The sequence below is a fragment of the Lepisosteus platostomus genome, chromosome 5, assembly GCF_059453375.1.
Source record: "Lepisosteus platostomus isolate fLepPlt1 chromosome 5, fLepPlt1.hap1, whole genome shotgun sequence".
Classification (NCBI taxonomy): Eukaryota; Metazoa; Chordata; class Actinopteri; order Semionotiformes; family Lepisosteidae; genus Lepisosteus; species Lepisosteus platostomus.
Window position 1 is genome coordinate 36,188,883 of NC_142615.1, and position 18,638 is coordinate 36,207,520.

The following is an 18,638-nucleotide window of genomic DNA, read 5'->3' on the forward strand; positions in this document are numbered from 1 at the left end:
ACTCGACTTAGACCTAAGCAGGAGAAACCAGCTGACCCGCGTAGGGAAAGGGCTAATTCCGAAAAACAACAGGAAACAGGTGTGTCCCATCAGGAAACAAAATATAAATGCCCCGGAAGCGGTGAACCAGTGCGGAAGTCAGAGTAATATGATGCAAGCTACACTAAGTGACATGGAAGTGTATGTCAACAGCTGAATTTCAATCAAAATAAATATCCTTCAGCTACCACAGTAGCGTATGAGGAGTATAGCAACATTAAGCGAAGTGACAGGAGATGAGTAAAAAACAAGGAAGGGCTGGAGCGTCCTTAAGAGGAGGAGTTTACGAAAGTGACACAGCTAACTTTAACAACCCCAGAAACTTCAGCAAAGACACCTATCTGGCAAACCAAGATGATTTTCTATTAGCTATACATCTCTAGAGTAGATCTGAGGTATTTCTGGAGAGGCACAAATGTTTGTTTAGCTGTAAAGGGAGGGGTCACTGCATGGTCCCAGTCTGGGAACGGCAAGTTTTCTTATAAACCCAAGCAACTTTAGCAAAGACACTTATCTGAGGAAACCATTGTGATTTTCTATTAGCTGTGGGTCTGTAGAAGAGATTTGAGCTACTTTTGGAGAGGCACGATTTTTTTGTCAGAAATTAGACTTTTTCCTGTCTAGAAAAGCACAGCTCTGTGTCCATTTGCAAGGAGGAAGCAATATAAAAACGATTGCAAGAATTAAAAAAAACTTATGAAGAACAGCTATTTCCTATTACCTGTGGGTCTCTTTATCACATTCCACCTAGTTTTGAGGATGGACAAAGTGTTGTGCTATAAATGTGACTTTACCTGGTCCAGGATTATTTTTTCTCAGGCAGGTTTTAGGGTACTTTTATTTTGAAAGATGCTGCCAAGCCAGCGTCTCTTAATGTAGCATCACGCTACTCCAGGCGAATGCGCTACAATATTAGTATGGAACCTGTAAGTAAGCAGATAAAATATCACAGGTGGACATTTTGGTAAAGTTTGACATTCGTTTTGTTTTTTTAAACTTTTTTTGTCCCTGTAGTAGTAATGAGCACTGTAATGTAGCGAGCTGCACTCAAAGCGCGATCAGAGCATTACTTTCGGTGTGTTTCTCATATAGCCGAACACACAAAAATAGTCCACTATTATGCAGTAGCTTATTATGAACACGTCTCTTTCAGGTTTGAGAAAATCTGTATTTTGTCTTAATCCAAATGTCAACAGCCAGTAATCAACCAACAATTAAAATTTAGAATTTAAACCTTTAAACCGTGCTGTATATTGCACTGCACATTATTGCGCAGTCCAAAGATTTACTCTGGGAGGCTGCTGCTGGTAAAACTGGCTCTGGCTTGAGTGTGTGTATCTGGATGAATTGTAATGCGTGATGGTTTTCTGATGAAGGATTTCTTCACGCGTTTCTTTAGGTTAAACAAAGGAGGGAGGAAGGGTAATTTCTGCAATTGCCAGTAACCGGAGAACAGCTTATCAACATGCTGAAACCAACCATAACTGAAGACAAACGGGTTACACCTTTAATAAAACACACTCTGTTTTATTAACAGACACTCCGGCTCAAACCTGTGTCCTACAGTGGGTAATGTCACCCTCATTAATCAACATGCTTATCACACAAATCCTGCTAAACTAGAAGCGTTGCAGAAGGTGATATACTGTACATGATTTAATGGAGCACTGTTTAATTCGAAGAAGGAAATGAACGCTAAACTCCACCAGGCATCGTGTGTGCTGTTCAGCTATGAACAAGTTTAACTTTAGACAAGGACATGTGCTCTGTTCCCTTTTGTAACAGGGTTATTAGACACAAGAAGAGCAATGTTGGACAATGTTGTGTGGCTCAGGGGGAATTTTTCTGTAAACATAAGAGTTATAGAGGAGACACATTGTGTATCGTGTCTTCTTACACTTGTAAGAATGTTCCAATTTTATTGAGATATGGAAGATATTATTTATGACATTAATAATAAATAATGAATGACAAGCTGGAAAGTGAAGAGTTACAGAGCAGACACGTCAAGTCTCGTCTTTTCAGCTTGGAATTTAACCTCAGAGCGATCCCTTTGGTTTTTATTTCTTACATGGAAAGTCGTGTACTGCTCACAAAGTAGCTGACAACCAATTATTGCTTTAAGGATTTAAAATCTGTCCTGTAGCTTTATTTAATTGAATAGAAACCCGCCATCCTCTTCCAGCAGCTCTGTTGAGCAGAGTTTGTGTTGAGCAGAGTTGTGAAAGAGTTTTATCACCATCGTCAGGGCGTGGGGGTGGGCAGAGAGATGGAAGTGAAAGAAAGTGCGCTGTCTGGCAAAACACGTGTTTTATTACCCTGGGAGTGTGAAGATTGAGTGAGCACGGGTAGCACAGTGACATTAACACACTGAGATCACTGAGATGGACATTGTAGTAAATATGTTGACAAATGTCTGGATTTTGAGTTTCATGAAGCAAGGTAGAATTGTATCCAGCTGTGAATCAGCTACGTGACTTTATCCCTGTGAAGTTCTGGTGGGCAGTACCCCTCGCAGTGTCCTGCCCAGAGAGAGTTAGCTTTCATATAACGGTGTATTATTATGATCTTGCAAGTACGTTTTTAAATGTTTGTAATCAATTTTTTTTTGTGCAAATGGCAGTACTAAGAGACCTAAACTTGAAGTTTTGCAGTTTGGATTAAGCATGACTAGGATGAGAAAAGGTGGTGACCAAGTAAAGAATTGTTGCGTGTTTTGTTCCAAGGTAGAGAGAGGAAAACACACGAAAATAAATATATACACATCCCAAAGTTACAGAAATAATCTGTCAGATAATGATGCTCATCCTGCTGAGTACATGAAATACTGAAGCAGGGCAGTAAACTACCGCTGCAGTCTATCTCCATCTCCCACAGGAAAATAACCCCAATAAGAACATAAAACACACAATAAAGAATATGCTGATGTAAACCCTGTCTTAAAGGGAGCCAGGTATTAGACTGGCTGTAGCTGCTCAGAGATGCAGCACTGCCTACAAACTACAACACCTATAAACACCCTGAGCCACTTCCTGACAGCTGTGTCACAGTCCCTATTCCTCCTGGCTGTGGTGACGTCAGCAGGTCCCTCACCATTCTGGCAGCTTCACAGTCACCGCTGCGCACACGAGAGACTCACACGGGATTTCATTTTAAAAGTTTATTTTCTCAAAAATTAGAAAACAAAACACAGTAGGGTTTCCAGAGATACAGATGCAGCCATTCAAAGTGAGCAGTACAGACACGTACCGGAGGTAATTGGCTCCGGCGTCGCACATCATGACGCAAGATGACGCGGGGTACCGCGGTACGTGATTGGTTGACCGACAGGGGCACTCGTGGTCTGTTGGTCTGTCGTAGAAAGATTTACAGTACAGTAAACGTCTTTACTGTGCCCATTGTAGATATTGAATTTTACCACTGAAGGGAAATCTTAGTAGCTGAGCATAAAAAGGATAGGAGCATACTGTAACGCGTGTGAAGGCCATAAACGATATTAATTTTGGAACATAAACATACAGTACTGTATATGGCTGGTCTTGGTACTTTAAAGTAAAAAATACACACCAGTATTACATTTCTCCCTAAACATTTTAAGCATCGAAGTCTTTAACTAAAGAGATACCGGAGTCAACAAGCATACTTTTAGAATTTGATTAATAGGGAATATAATATGGAATCGCGTATCTAAAGAATTTAATAACGATATGATTATATTCATGTACTGCGACAGGGCTGTGTAGGGCTGTTTCGCCTCCCTCTTCATGTGACTTCCCCTGTAGCCTACTGGTCTACGTGCCTGACTAGCAACTCATGGGTTGTGTGTTCAAATCCAGCTGGTGCTGGACTTTTCTTTTAACAAACATTTCTTTGAAAAAATAGAATAGCGATATTATGGACAATCAATTGACTTTTATATTTCAAAATATTACAACATGATCGATTTTAAGTCATTTTTGATAACAATCAACAAACAAACATTTCTTTGAAAAAATGAGTTTCCCTTGGTCAGAGATATAAATATATAATATTTAAATAAATTAAATTTAACTAATGTGAAATAGCGTGTGAAAAAGTGGTAGTTTTAAGCTTTTCTGCTAATATAATATGGAATTGCATATCTAAAGAATTTAATAACGATATGATTATATTCGTGTACTGCGACAGGGCTGTGTAGGGCTGTTTCGCCTCTCTCTTCATGCGACTGTACCAGGAAGAGGATTTCTTTCTATTCGAAACGTGTATTTTAAAAGTTTAAGAAGTAAAAACCTTACAGCGTACACAGATTTCTAAACTGATCAGGATCGTTATCTTTGTCTTATGCATAATAAAGTTCACCACTCTGTCCAGCAAATTAATAATAAACTTTATTTTATATAGCGTTTTAAACGAATAAGTAATTAGATTGCTCATAAACCTAATCACTTGCTTTTTCTTTTTATTTAGGCTCAGATTTCAACTAAAGATCGTATTATTAATAACCACAAGAACAACCAACCAATAAAAACAACCATATAAACATAATACCAACCAAAAACATAGATAACGACCACAATACAAAATCAAATATATCAAACCATTATACTCTCGCAAATTCCTCCAATTATCCTAATCCCGCCCCTTATGCAAAACCAAACCCTCCTCCCATCCCAGTTTATCTTCTTTATCATAAACAAAATCCACCTCAATTTTCAACATAAAGCATTACTGCTTACTGGGTTTTTGAGGGAGGGGGGGAGGTGTCTTTCGCTGGAAATCTCGCCTGCTTCTACTTTATGAGTACAACCCCCTCTCTGCCGGAGTGCTGGCTGTGACGAATTAAACCGGTTTCACAGGTATTTTCAAAGTAGGAAGTACAGTGTTAACTGGTAGCTGGGCTCCTCAATGGAATCGCTTTAACATGCTAATGCGTTGGTTTAACAGTCCGGGAGTGGCAAGCTTCCAATGTCAACTCGACTCAATTGGAAGACAATGAACGTATTTTAGCCCTAAATGAATTAATAGCAAACATGGTTTACATAAAAGACATTTTTCCAAGAAAGTTTATAATAATACAATCTATAGTTGAAATCTGAGCCTAAATATAAAGGAAAAGCATTTTCAGAGAGCAATCACGCTGTGTTTATGTAGAAAAAGTGATTAGGTTTATGAGCAATCTAATTACCTATTTGCTTAAAACGCTATATAAAATAAAGTTTATTTAGAGATGAATGATCAGTGTCGCAGTTTAAATAATTTTCGTAGGAGGGCTTGGACAGAATCCAAGTGCATTTTTGCAATTTACGTTGCATTGTCCAATGTGCTGTTGTAATACAGTTTAGAATACAGTTAGTCTAAGCTTTATCAGCTTTATTTATGGGTTGCAATTTAGAAAAAGTCAAAAACCGCACTCAAAATGCAATTTAGAGCTTTCTGGCAAGAGGAGACACCCAAATTATAATGTAACATGCCACTGTTTGTGCCTGAACAAAGTTATACTGCAATTTTCCTTAGATACGCGATTAAAAGAAAAAAAATTTTTGAATCCCCGGCGGAACACACTCCATAAGAATCAGCGCTTTTATACAGTATATCGCCTTTAAACACATATATTTAAACACGCGTTTACGATTTAAATCAAAACGCGATTAAAATCAATATAAATGTTTATTTTGTAACGCATTGGTGACTATTCATTGTTATTAAAAAGACTTAAATTCGATCATGTTGTGATATTTAGAAATATAAATTTGTTTGGTGCGAGTGAGGTTTTATTTAATCTCTGACCAAGGGAAACGTTTCATTTTTTCAAAGAAATGTTTGTTAAAAAATAAAGTCATAGTTCCATGGCATTCAATCACAGACCATGTGACATGGGAGTCAGGAAACTAACACACAGTGCCACCAGATTTGATAACACTATAAAAATGCTATAAAATAATGTGACTAGGCACAGAACAAGTTTACAGCACAGTACAATAATAAATGCTGACCATGACTTTAGAAGCATAAATTACCTTACACTCAATTTAAACACAAGCTGTCTTTAGCCCTCTAAGCTGGTTCATACAGAAATGTAGAGATCCAGGCTCAGAACACACAGCTTCATTAGCGAATACATATGCAGGACAACTAGAGAAGACGTTTTACAGAGGATGGATTTTTAGATACATCACTGAAGTCAACTCCTAGGTACTGTAACTGTCGTGTGGATAGTTTCACAAGAATCAGACAAAGGTTTAAGCATTGCTTGTTCTAGATAAAACTGCAAAAAAAACAACAACCCATAATTTACTTCTTTGCGGCTCTGTTTGCCCAAATCATATATTCACAACGTGAAATTTAGAAAATAATATTACGTAACCAAAATCCGCAATATGGAAACAGAACCTGTGTAATTGTTGATAGATGATGTACTCGTAACATTTTTACAAGACGAACTACTACATTTAAAAAATGACCTGTATGTACTTGATATCTCTAATCAATCCACGGCGACATTGTTAAAAGCAGAGTCCCAGCACAAAACAAAACTAAAACGCCCTGTGCATACCGTTTCGTGTGTCTTATTTGTTGCTCAAAAGTAATTTGACCATATGAAATGCATAATATAAACCTAGAAACATATACGTGAGCAGTATTTACATACTGTAGTATCGGTGTTAAGACATACTTCTCAAATACTGTAAATCAAGTTAAAAATATCTCAAGACCGATTTTGGTCATAATGAAACCATGTTTCGAGTTATATCTCCCTCTCTCGTATATGTTATTTTCCCTATTTAAAACTTTTACTGTAATTTAACACGTTTAAACACAACACAACATCGTCATTTCTAAAATTACTATTATATTTATGACATCATCTCACTACCCGCCATTAAACGCGTCTCCCAGTATGAGCAGTGGGACAGAGAGCTGGGAGAGAGTCAGCCTGTGTTCATGAGTCAGGGACGGGTTTAATCTCCATACTGACAGCAGGCAGCAGCTCAAGGTCTTTATCTGAATCCCCAGTACAGAAGACAGGATAGATCTTCTCCCCCTGAGTGAAGACCATGTCAGTGAAAGTGTAGAGATGAGCTCTGGACTCCACTGTGTAAAAGGAGACATTTCTCTGCTCAATATCCACACACACCCCCAGCTTCCTGGGCCGCAGACTAAGGGGGAGAGGGGTCTCAGGATCAGTGAGAGCAGAGAAATCAGGGTAGTAGTCCAGACACCAGTAACCCTGCTGGGGAGAGAAGCTGAACTCTCCTTTCCTCTCTGCAGACTCTCTGGTCACTCCTATTCTCCAGCTGTGATTCAATTCCACCTCCCAGTAGTGTCTCCCTGAGGTGAAGGCCTCCCTGCTCACAACACATTCCCAATCATTGAATCTGTGAGGATTTTCAGAGAGATCCTATTCCTCCTCTACCCATCTCACTCTCTTCCCATCCCCAGACAGGCTGAGCTCACAGTGAGCTGTATCAGGGTCCAGAGTCACAGCAGCTGGGGAATAAAACAGCAAACATCACTATAGGCTCCTGCCGATTACATTCCAGTTCAACTCCATTATGCTGTGAAATGTCTTTGTCCCCCAAACACACTGCGTGAGAAAAACAAGTAAATTACTCATTATATATTTTCCCTTCCAGAGAAACGACATATTCTGTCATTGTTTCACTAAGTATTACACATGGAAGTGATCCCCAATATCCTCTAAATACAAACATTAAACATTTGTTTTCATAGCGATTAAACTTTATTTTTTTTAAACAACATTATTAATAAACACAGGACTGACTGGACTGCAAGAGAAACTACAGCCCGACCACTCGCTTTCAAAAACTTCAAAACCCACCACAACGACCTGTATATTGTAAGAAACTGGACGACCTGTCTTTTAAAATGGTTTATTTCAAATCCCAATTCAGCAGCTCGTTCTTCTCTAAAACCATTTTCCTGATGACACAGAATAAAAGTGCTGAATTCAAAGACTGTATAATGGTCAGAAAAATCTAAAGTCAAAAGCAATAGTTTGCTGAAATAAAGGACTTCAAACTTACTTTGAAAATGCCAAGAAATATCCAAAGTATTCAATTTAAACCAGAAATAACACATCCAGAAACCCGGAGAGAAAGACGAGAGAAACAGAGGCGCTCATACTGACTTCAGACTGCTCGCGCTCAGCTGTCCGCCTCTCTGATAGGAGACACCAGCTGTCAATCAGTGAGCTCTGTCCACTGAGAGACGGGGGCGGGGCTTATACATGTTCAGACTGAATGGGGGTTTTAATCAATTCAATTCAAGAAGCTTTATTCACATGACTAATGAACACTGACTTAATACTCTCCTCATACTTAATACTTCAGTATGAACTTTTAATACTTAATATTGAGTAATACGTCCCTTTGCTTGTCTGCCTGTCAATCTAGTGAAGATCAAAGATATTCTAATCAGCTCTTATTTTTTTTACTCCTGGAGCCTAGAGAGGCTGACACAGCCACCTACATGAATTTATAAAAACACCTGAATTCATTTCTGGACTCAGAGCGCCTTTAGTTCAGTGATGAGAGAGGACACACTCTTCTGGGCACTGCAGCTCTGAAGCCGACACGACAACATCTTCCACTGATATTTCACATTTGTTCTGTGTAGAACAGGACACAGAAGAATATCATCACACTCCTCTTTCTGGAAAACAATAATCTAAAGGAGCATGTGTTCTGTCTTTTGTACACATGAAGTACAGCACTGTGTCAGTGAGTGTTCCCGGGTTAAATGTGTGTCGTTTTTACCATTTCTGTTACAAGTTGAATTGACACAGCTTTCCAAACGTCTGTTCTTCTTGATGTGAAACTGCAGAAACATGTCCTGTACAGGGTGTTTGCTCACTCTTTAAACACTGAACAGAATACATTTACGATGACTTATACCTCCCGTTGGCTTCCTGTCACTGTTACTGTTGGTCCCAGTAAACAGCAAGCCAACAATGGACAAACTGTATAACGGGCTGTGTGCTGTCCTGAATTATTTTTTTTTTGTCTGTCATTCCTCTATCTCTTCACATTCATCAGCATAAAATACACAGAAATACTGTTTCTTCTCCCTTCAAATTACACCTCCCCTGCATTTTACTGTGTAATTCCCAATTCAAGTGTATTTGATGTCTGCATACTGTAGTTTAAAAGCGTTTGAAGATTTTGCAAGTGACCAACAATAACATAAGACATTCTTATTTTAGTAGGAAACCAAAAACAACTGAAGGACACCAGAATAAGTCTCCACAGCTGAAAGGTTCTGTTTCTTCTCTTTTCAGCAGGAATAAACCTTTACTTGTAACTTTGCAGCCTACGCATGCTGACACAGCTACCTGCTTGAACTACTAACCAAGAATTTATTACTCTTGACCTACAAATAGTTCCTCAATTCAAACAAAATTTCCTTAACTTTTATTCTTAGACACACAGTCACCGTGTCACACTAAGAAGACACTGAAACACAGAAGCTAAATTTCCTCCTCCTGCCCTGTGAAGACCATCCCAAATCTGAGGTAAAAACTACAATCATTGCTGACAGTAGTGATTACGATGAACTGATGTTGAAATCACTGATCTATTCTGAGTCAAACACTACACTGAGTCTCTTACTGAACCCACATCACTGCAGCCTGTCTCAGCAGAGCTCACAGCTCTCAGATGTATTCTCCAGCCCAGGAAACAGATTCCTTACTGACAGATAAACACCCCTAGCACCCCTCTCTTACCAGGACTAATAAGATACCTGATGGTCAAGAGCCTCAGACTCTGGAAGAGAAACAGGCCACAGAGACTCTTACTGACTGGACCTGAGAGCTCTGTCAGGACACACAGATATGGCCCCTGTCCTGGGAAGAGCCCCTCATTCCCAGATAAATACCCCCTGACTGAGAGGCTACAGGCATCTGCCCCAGACCTGTCTGTAACCAGACAGGTGTAGTGACACCAAACCATGAACCTCAAATTACAGCTCTCAGTAAACACATCATGTTAAAATGTGCACATCAGAGTGATCCTCTCCTGGCTCCCAGATTTCCTGCTGTTACTCTTTAATAGAAGCATGAACAGTCCAGAACAGGAGAATTCCTCTCAGCTACTCCATGTCTCTCAGATACAATAATCACAAACAGAGACACCCTGGTGTACTGAACTCAGATTAACCTTTTACACCAAGTTTCCCATCTTCACGTAAATCAGTACCAGTCACCTTCCAGTCACCTTCCACCTGAGACACAAGTCCTTCACTCTCAAAACAAATTAAGAAGATGCCCTCTCTCCTAATATAAAAGGACACATGATTTTGCTGAGGTGTCCTTTGAAGGTGGCCTTCAGAGAAAATGCGTTTTCTACACTGTCAGTCCCTCCAGGTGTCACGATCTGGATCCCTCCTCTTAAGGGAGCTCCGACCCTTTCATATTTTAGTTGATTATGTGCACCTGCCCCCTGTGTTGTCTCATTATTTAAGCCTGGTGTTCTCGCTACTCCAGGCTCAGCAATGGGAGATGGACCCCCGGAAGCCCGCTTACCAGCAGGTCCAGGAGAGACCTGACGGCATAGGCTTCATTATGACATCCTGACCATCGGAGCGCCTGGCCTCGGTATCCTGTTTTTATCTTCCTGGTTCCCTGTCCCTGTTCTGGATCCCGTTACGGATTTTAACTGTGTTTGTTTCGCCCTGGATGGATCCCCCAGTTTTGGACTTTGGACTGCGCCCCAGATTCCCCCTTTTGGACTTCCCTAAAACTGCTTGCCATTGTCACACCCCCCTGTCTGTGAACCTGCCCTGATCCTCTTCGTCTCCTCCCCGATGTCCTTCTCCACTTACTTCTGGATTATACCGTCTGCCAGGGTCCTGAGCTACACTTCACACTCTGGCTCCTGTTACACCAGGACAGACTCTAGCCTTTAGACTGAAACGCTGCATGGAGATAGAAATTCCACCAAGAAACTTTGATTGATCTTCACAGCCCACATGTAGGATGTTACAGAAACATGAGAGTGAAATACATCTCCTTCTGTTTACAGACCATGAACAACCATCTCACATTAAAAAGACCTTCTGGTCTCAAGACCTCAATAACCCCAGACACTAGGGCTTAAAACAGCATCTCTGTCATCAAGAAGAGACAGACCTACCTGCAGCACTGCACAGCCACTGCCATTCTGAAACACAGAGATACAGACACTGTTAATCACAGTCACACACTGGAACACAGAGACACAGACACTGTTAATCACAGACACACTTGAACACAGAGAAACGGACACTGTTAATCACAAATACACACTGGAGCACAGAGACACAGACACTGTTAATCAGAGTCACACACTGGTAATAAGATGTCAGTACAGTCACTGCTGTCAGTCAGCAGAGTTTCACACAGTGTACATACGTGATTTAGGTAGAGGAACTCGCTTCACAGGATCTGCAGAGGAGAAGTAGATCTTTATTGTATTAAAGACCATTCTTGCTTCTTACCTGTTATTATAGCAGAGTTTATACTACAGTCTGCAGTCAGTACATTTCAGGATCCCCAGTCTCCACTGCAGTGTGAATCAGAGTGTCAGTGAGTGTGAGCAGCAGTGGCAGTAAGACTGAGCAGCACAAGGCAATAAGACACACAGACACATCACAGGACACCCTGGAGTCTGGTGCCTGAGCCACTGAGAGAGATAAGAAAGAAACACAGTCTGTCCACAACAGCGAGCAGTAATTTCATAAAGAACCAGCGGTGATACTGAGAACTGATCATTGCTCAGCCATCATTGTCCTGTACCCATAGTGTCCAGTATCACTGACTGAGTGACCTGTACCCACAGTGTCCAGTATCACTGACTGAGTGACCTGTACCCACAGTGACCAGTATCACTGACTAAGTGACCTGTACCCACAGTGACCAGTATCACTGACTGAGTGACCTGTACCCACAGTGACCAGTATCACTGACTAAGTAACCTGTACCCACAGTGACCAGTATCACTGACTGAGTGACCTGTACCCACAGTGACCAGTAACACTGACTGAGTGCAGGACACATTGGTGTAATAAAGTGCATTTTCTTACAAAAATGACGCCCACTGGATTTTCTGTCTGTGTGCATCTGAATGTTTCTTATACAGTGTGTCTCTGATCCACACACAGTGACTGTCTGCAAGCTTGACTTTCTGAATTCAGACGTGTATCAGCAAGTATCAGAGTGTGAATCAGAGTGTGTGTCAGAGTGTGTATCAGTTTATGTATCACTGTTCCTGCTGTGTGTTTGAGCTCCAGGTATATTTCAGGGGGGAGCTGTTGTGAAAACAGACTCACAGTGTAAAAGCTCTGCTCTGGACCCGGGCTCTGGAGTCAGCAGACTGTAGACATCAGTCACTGGGGAGACACACAGAGAAATGTCTCATCAGGGCTACAGTAACAGAGTAACAGGAATAACAGAGCTGTTCTACTGTACTGGGACTGTAGTTCCTATTGTAGCAGGACTGATCTACTGTACTGAAACTGTGGCTCCTATTGTAACAGACTGTTCTACTGTACTGGGGCTGTAGATCCTATTGTAACAGGACTGAATCTACTGTACTGAAACTGTGGCTACTATTGTAACAGACTGGTCTACTATACTAAGCCTGTAGCTCCTATTAAAATGTTCTTGTTAAGCTATATAATATATGGCACTAATATATAGTTATATAGCACAATATAACAATACTGTTACTGTCATAAAGATTTGTGAGACTAGAGCTTTTAAGATGTTTCACCTAGAAACTGACTGATAAGCTGCTCTGATAAATGCAGTCACTGCACAAAAAATCTATAAACAATATAAGAGAAAAAAAGGAAATTTATAAGCTATTCAGAAAGACATACGTGTGTTTCTCCACCAACCTGTCATGGAAATCTTTATTGATTCCTTATTGCAAAGATCCTCCAGTCGCTCTTTCAGTCCAGAGACAGCACTCCTCACTGCCTCAGGAGAGAAGTGTGGACTGACAGGGATGCTGGGTGAGTCTCCAGCTCCAGGAGGGACACAGACAGATTGGAAATTCTGCAGCAGGGGAGAGAAAGAGGAGTTTCCAGTCAAACACAACATACATTCCTGGGGAGAAGCCAGAAGCAGCTCTGTGTGAGAGACACCCTTCTGTACTGCAGAGTCACAGAGCAGTGATGTTACCTGGAGGAAATGGATGTGATCCTCTGTGTGTGAGAGCTGGTTCAGCTCAGCATCTCTCCTCTTCAGCTCAGTGATCTCCTTCTCCAGTCGCTCTAGAAGTCCTTTTTTGAGCTCTGATCAGCTCTGTGACCTCAGATCTTGTTCTCTCAATGGAGTGGATCAGTTCAGTAAAGATCCTGTCAGTGTCCTGTACTGCTGTGTGTGCAGAGCTCTGAGGGAGGAGACACACACTGGATTATTACACAGGAAAACTCTCAAACTACATTATGTTGTATACTTTGTTTCCAAAGGGTACTGTCCAATGTCCAGCTGGGGTAATGTGTGTCAGTGTGTCCACTCCTCTGGTCAATACCCACTCTGAGTGACTTCACAGCCTGTCTCAGCTTCTGCAGCTCCTTCTTTCTCTCCTGGAGTCTCTGCTGGGTTTGTGTCTGTGTCGCCCCCAGCTGCTTCTGTGGAGAAACAGAGACACTCAGGACATTTCTGCTGTAAGAGAATCACATCACAGAGACACTCCTTAGAGTCACCCTGGAAAATTCACACTCTGTATCCCTGATGTCTTATCCACATGAGATGTGTTTCCTGGTCCTATCTGACACGCTCCTGTTTCTTGTCTAATCTACACCGGCAGCGTGTGCAGCGCAGCAGAGCATGAGTCTCCACCTCCTGCTCAAGTTTTACACCTCACACCTGGGTCTGCACATCTGTATGTAAAGTGAAATGTAAAAATGAGATAATTGTGATTCTAATTATATATAAAACATAATCTAGAGATTTCAGATTTCATTCATCTCAATATGACCGGTCTTGGCATCTCCAAACAGAGGATTTAAGCACTACTGATGAGCCCGGTTGCTACTAGTTTCCCCTGCAGTCAGTGGAGACCCTGTGGCTGACGTGCTTGACTGCTGGAAGAGGTTCTGGACCAGTAAGACCATGTGTTTGACCACATCTCACATCCTGTCTGCTTCTGGGAAAATTCAGATCATTTCAGAGGAGAAAAGGGAACATGTTCTGTGTCAGATCTGACTCCAGCTGAGCCCAGCGTGAGTCTTGTATTTAATAGCGCATGTGAAGGTATTACACCACAGTTTACAACTGGTTTTTGTGTCTGAGATAAACCACCTGCCTATTAGATCCCCTTCGCAGCACTTTATTTCAATCCTGTTTCTCTGCTTTCTGCCCCATAGTCCTCAATATGATAAATGAATCCTTGAGCACTGATATCGTACCAGTGGCCTTCACAACTGCTGCTTGTGAGAAACCCTGTGTGAGAAAAAGAATCATGGCTCTGGACAACCTGAACAACTTTCACCCTCTATCCAACTTTCATACTCTTTAATTACCTTTTCAAGCAAAATGTTTAGAATGTGCTGTTAGATTTCAGATAATAATCCTCTTTTAACTCCAATCTGGTTTCAGACAACTTCACAGCACAGAAAGTGCCCTGACTTCAAAGCACAGAAAGTGCCCTTGTCAAAGTCACTAAAGATCTTCTAATGGCTCCTGATTCTTGTTCTCTTTCTGTCCTCATTCTTACTGAACTCAGTTCTGCTTTCGACACTGTCAGCCATAACATCACACTTTCTTGTCTTGAGACTGTGTTTGGAGTTTCTGACACTGCTCTTCAATGGTTCCAGTCTTACCTCACTGATCACTTTCACTTTGTCTCTCTCTGATTTTAGCTCTGAAATTGTACCTGTTAAGGAGTCACAGTCAAAATTGAAGAATTTGGGGGTGATATCTAATCCAGGCTTGACATGTGCAACAGATTGCCTAAACATCATTCTTCTACCTCAGAAATAGCACCAGGCTGCATCCTACAGCCTCCAGAATTTGGCAGCCAGAATTCTGACCAGGTCTAATGCAAGTGATCACATTACTCCTGTCCTGGAGTCCCTGCACTGACTTCCTATCAGGTTTCATGTTGATTTCAAAGTCCTCATGCTCCCCTAAAAGCCTCTGCATGGTTTGACACCTCTGTACCTGTCAGAGTTACTATCATCCTACTCCCCATCTCACAACCTTCACTCTTCTAATTTTGGTCTCCTGTCTGTCCCCCAAGCCAGCACTCTGGGTGACAGGGCTGCTCTGCTGCAGCCCAGAGCTCTGGAATTCTATCCCTATGGATATCATAGAGTCACATTCCCTGAGCTCTTTCAAATCCAGACTCACAATCTTCTATTCATTAAGAGCTTTAATTTAACTGGGTCTGTTTCTGCCCCTTTGCTTTTCTGCTGTTTTATCAAACCCCTTTCTACCTTCTGCCTTCGGTGTTCTGTAAAGTGTTTTGAGAAGCCATTTTAAAGATACCATACCTCCTTTCTCTGTGCATTTGTTGTGCTGTAAATTGCTTTGCCACTTTTAAAGATGCTATATAAAATAAAGTTTATTATTAATAATAATACTATTGAGGTGAAAATAAAGCATGACTTCATTAATGAGGGTGCAGTCTGTTACAGAGGTGTTGAGTGTGCTGTGCAGTTGTACAGGTTCATTGGTGCTACATGAGGACAGTAAAGAGGGAAACAGTGAAGTTGAGGAGGAGGAGATAATGAACAACAGACAGAAGAACAGGAGACACTTCAGAGACACAACAGTGTGGATCACAGCTGAGTACATGAGCAGGACTCAGCAGTGGAGAGATACAGCATTATGGATACAGTAAATACAGTCAGGAGATCAGTTAGAGCCCCAAATATCCTAAATATCCATTTTACATCTTGTGCTAGACACTCAATACAGACTGAAATTCCTCACCTGTTTCTCTGTCCTTCCTGCTGCAGCTGAGACAGTATCATGGCCTCTGTGTTCATCCATTACACAAAGATAAGAAACACACTTCTGGTCAGTACGGCAATAGAACTCCAGCAGTTTTTCATGAGTGGAGCAGATCTTCTCCTGCAGTTGTCCTGTGGCATCAACCAGCTTGTGTTTCTTCAATGGAGCAGCTTCATAGTGAGGCTGGAGGTGAGTCTGACAGTAAGAGGCCAAACACACCAGACAGGACTTCACAGCTCCCCTCTGTTTCCCAGTGCAGACATCACACAGCACATCTCCAGGGCCAGCAGGACTGTGAGCAGGAGGAGGTGCACTGAGCCCTGTCTCCTTCAGTTTCTCCACCACTTCAGCCAGGATGGTGTTTCTGTGAAGATCAGGCCTTGGAGTGAAGGTCTGTCTGCACTGGGGGCAGCTGTAGTTCCCAGTCTGATCTTCCTGATCCCAGCAGTTATTAATACAGCCCATACAGTAACTGTGTCCACAGAGCAGAGCCACTGGATCCTTCAGCAAATCCAGACACACTGAGCAGCTGAACTGGTCCTGGGAAAATGGAAAAGTACCTTCTGCCATTTTTCTGACAAGTAAAAACTGCACAGAGAGGAGCAGTAGAGACGGAGCTGCAGTGAGGCTGTTTCAAGTGAAATGAAACTGATCTCTGAGTTTCACTTCCTGGATCTGCACAGAGCTGCAGGGGTGTGAGTGTTAGGGGGTGTGATTGTTAGGGGTGTGATTAAGGATTTTAGAGGCAGTGGTTTAGAAACAGCTGTGATTTCTTTGGTGGTTGTTGTTTCAAAGAAGGTGTGTTGCTGTGGGGGATGTGAATCACTGTGTCATTTTGTGTCAGCCTGACAGAGGGAAGTTTTTTTAATAAACCTGGATGTTAGTAACTGCTCGTGTGAAGTCAATCCAGTGGTTTGTGTTCCCAATAATCAAAACAATAAAATACTAACTCACTCACACACCATGAGAAGATCAGAGCATGATGGTGACAGACAAGAGGAGGCCAGCTGGCCCATCCAGCTATTTAATCATTGGGAGTTATTTGGCTCCAGGATCTCCTCCAGCTGTGTTTTGGCAGAGGGGTGTCACAGCTCCACATGGTGCAGACGATTTCACTGTCCGGGTGTGAGCTCTTACTGCGAACAGTCCAGCCTGTTGTGTCTCTCTCTCCAGGCCAGTGAGCCCAGCCTGCTGCCTGGCTCTGCCCTGCAGCGTGTGGGCCAGCAGGGTACGTCCAGGGCTTCGTGCTTCACCTGCGCAGTGACCCCCTGTGTGAGCCGCACAGACCTGCAGAGCGCTGCAGAGAATCACAAGCTCATCTCTACACAATTAAAGAGCTCAGGAGTTTTAGAAATGCAGCAGGTGTTTCTTTGAAATGAGCAAACAGAAAAAAGCAAATCATGACCAGACATAGTGCAGAGGAGGAATGCAGGACCACCTGTTAAAGCTTAGGTATACAAAAAATCACAGAAAGCTGTGTTATAAAAGAACATTATGAACACTGTTCGGTGTTTGCTGAAATGAGATAAACATATTTGAATTGTATTTTAATGGAAACGTATAGAATGTAAAAGTATTTTAGATGTTGTGTAGTTGTTAGCATTGAACTGTGTTGGATGCACAGAACCAGAAGCAGTAAGCAAACATACAGTATCTGATCCTGATCCATGGAGCCAGCATCTCAAGATGTTCATATTCAGAGGTAGATTGTTTAAACAACAAACTAGCTGTGGATACTGATGTCCCAGAGAGGTGGAAAGGCTGTTGCCTTAAGCCATCTCTTTAAAATTTATCCTCAGTGAGTAACTGCTGCCATCTCATAGTGAGTTTCTTTTTTTATAATCTTTTCACATGTGATGTCATTAAGAACAATAAGCTCCTGCTTTGTTTAACGAGTGTTTCAAAATAAAACTAACTTTTATGGAAACTCTGCTTTAGGATAATTAATAGACGTGAAGTTAAAAGAAATTATTTACGTTGCTTGATTAATTTTAAAAACTAAGATATGGAAAAGAGCTCAGACTAAAGCTCTGAGTGTCCCTGTCCTGCTCACTGCACTGTCTCTGGAAAAGAGCTCAGACCACAGCTCTGAGTGTCCCTGACCTGCTCACTGTACTGTCTCTGGAAAAGAGCTCAGACCACAGCTCTGAGTGTCCCTGTCCTGCTCACTGTACTATCTCTTGAAAAGAGCTCAGACCACAGCTCTGAGTGTCCCTGTCCACTGTCCTGTCAGTGTGATGGCGGGTGAACAGAAAGTTTGAGGGGCTGCTGTATTGATTGTACTGAGCTGTGTTTGCAGATCTTGTTAGCACAGGGTCAGGAGCTGTCAGAAGAGTCACATGAGGTCCATAGTAACATAAAGGGCATCAATGGCACAGATTAACTTCAGGCAACTGAAGATTAAACACAACTTTCATATAACTGAAATGATCAACAACTCTCTGACCAAAATGAATAAAAAACAATTAAAGAGACAGTAAAAGAAAACAAGTTTCAAACTCTTTTCCCACCTGCTCTCCTGCTCTTGTTCACTGCTCAGACACAGACTCAGCTCAGTGGGAATGTTGCTATGCAGGCTGGGTGAGTTTGTGCTGAAAGAACAGGTCTGTGCAGGTAAAGTGAAAGAAGGAAGAGAACTGTGTGCCTGTAGCAGTGA

At 41.7% G+C, this 18,638-nt stretch overlaps 1 long non-coding RNA gene and 1 pseudogene across 2 annotated transcripts; one reads left to right on the top strand and one right to left on the bottom strand.

The window, feature by feature from the left end:
* Positions 1–1,358: 1,358 nt before the first annotated feature.
* Positions 1,359–12,104, top strand: LOC148665972 (uncharacterized). The gene is made up of 3 exons (XR_015936596.1): positions 1,359–1,608; positions 9,460–9,550; positions 10,523–12,104. It is a non-coding gene; the product is annotated as an uncharacterized LOC148665972 (long non-coding RNA).
* Positions 6,852–16,625, bottom strand: LOC148665973 (E3 ubiquitin-protein ligase TRIM47-like; annotated as a pseudogene). The gene is made up of 8 exons (XR_015936579.1): positions 15,962–16,625; positions 13,558–13,653; positions 13,202–13,412; positions 12,916–13,075; positions 12,346–12,405; positions 11,429–11,461; positions 11,172–11,198; positions 6,852–7,506 (listed from the first exon to the last, which is right to left on the bottom strand). The product of XR_015936579.1 is annotated as an E3 ubiquitin-protein ligase TRIM47-like (transcript).
* Between the last annotated feature and the right edge of the window lie 2,013 nt (positions 16,626–18,638).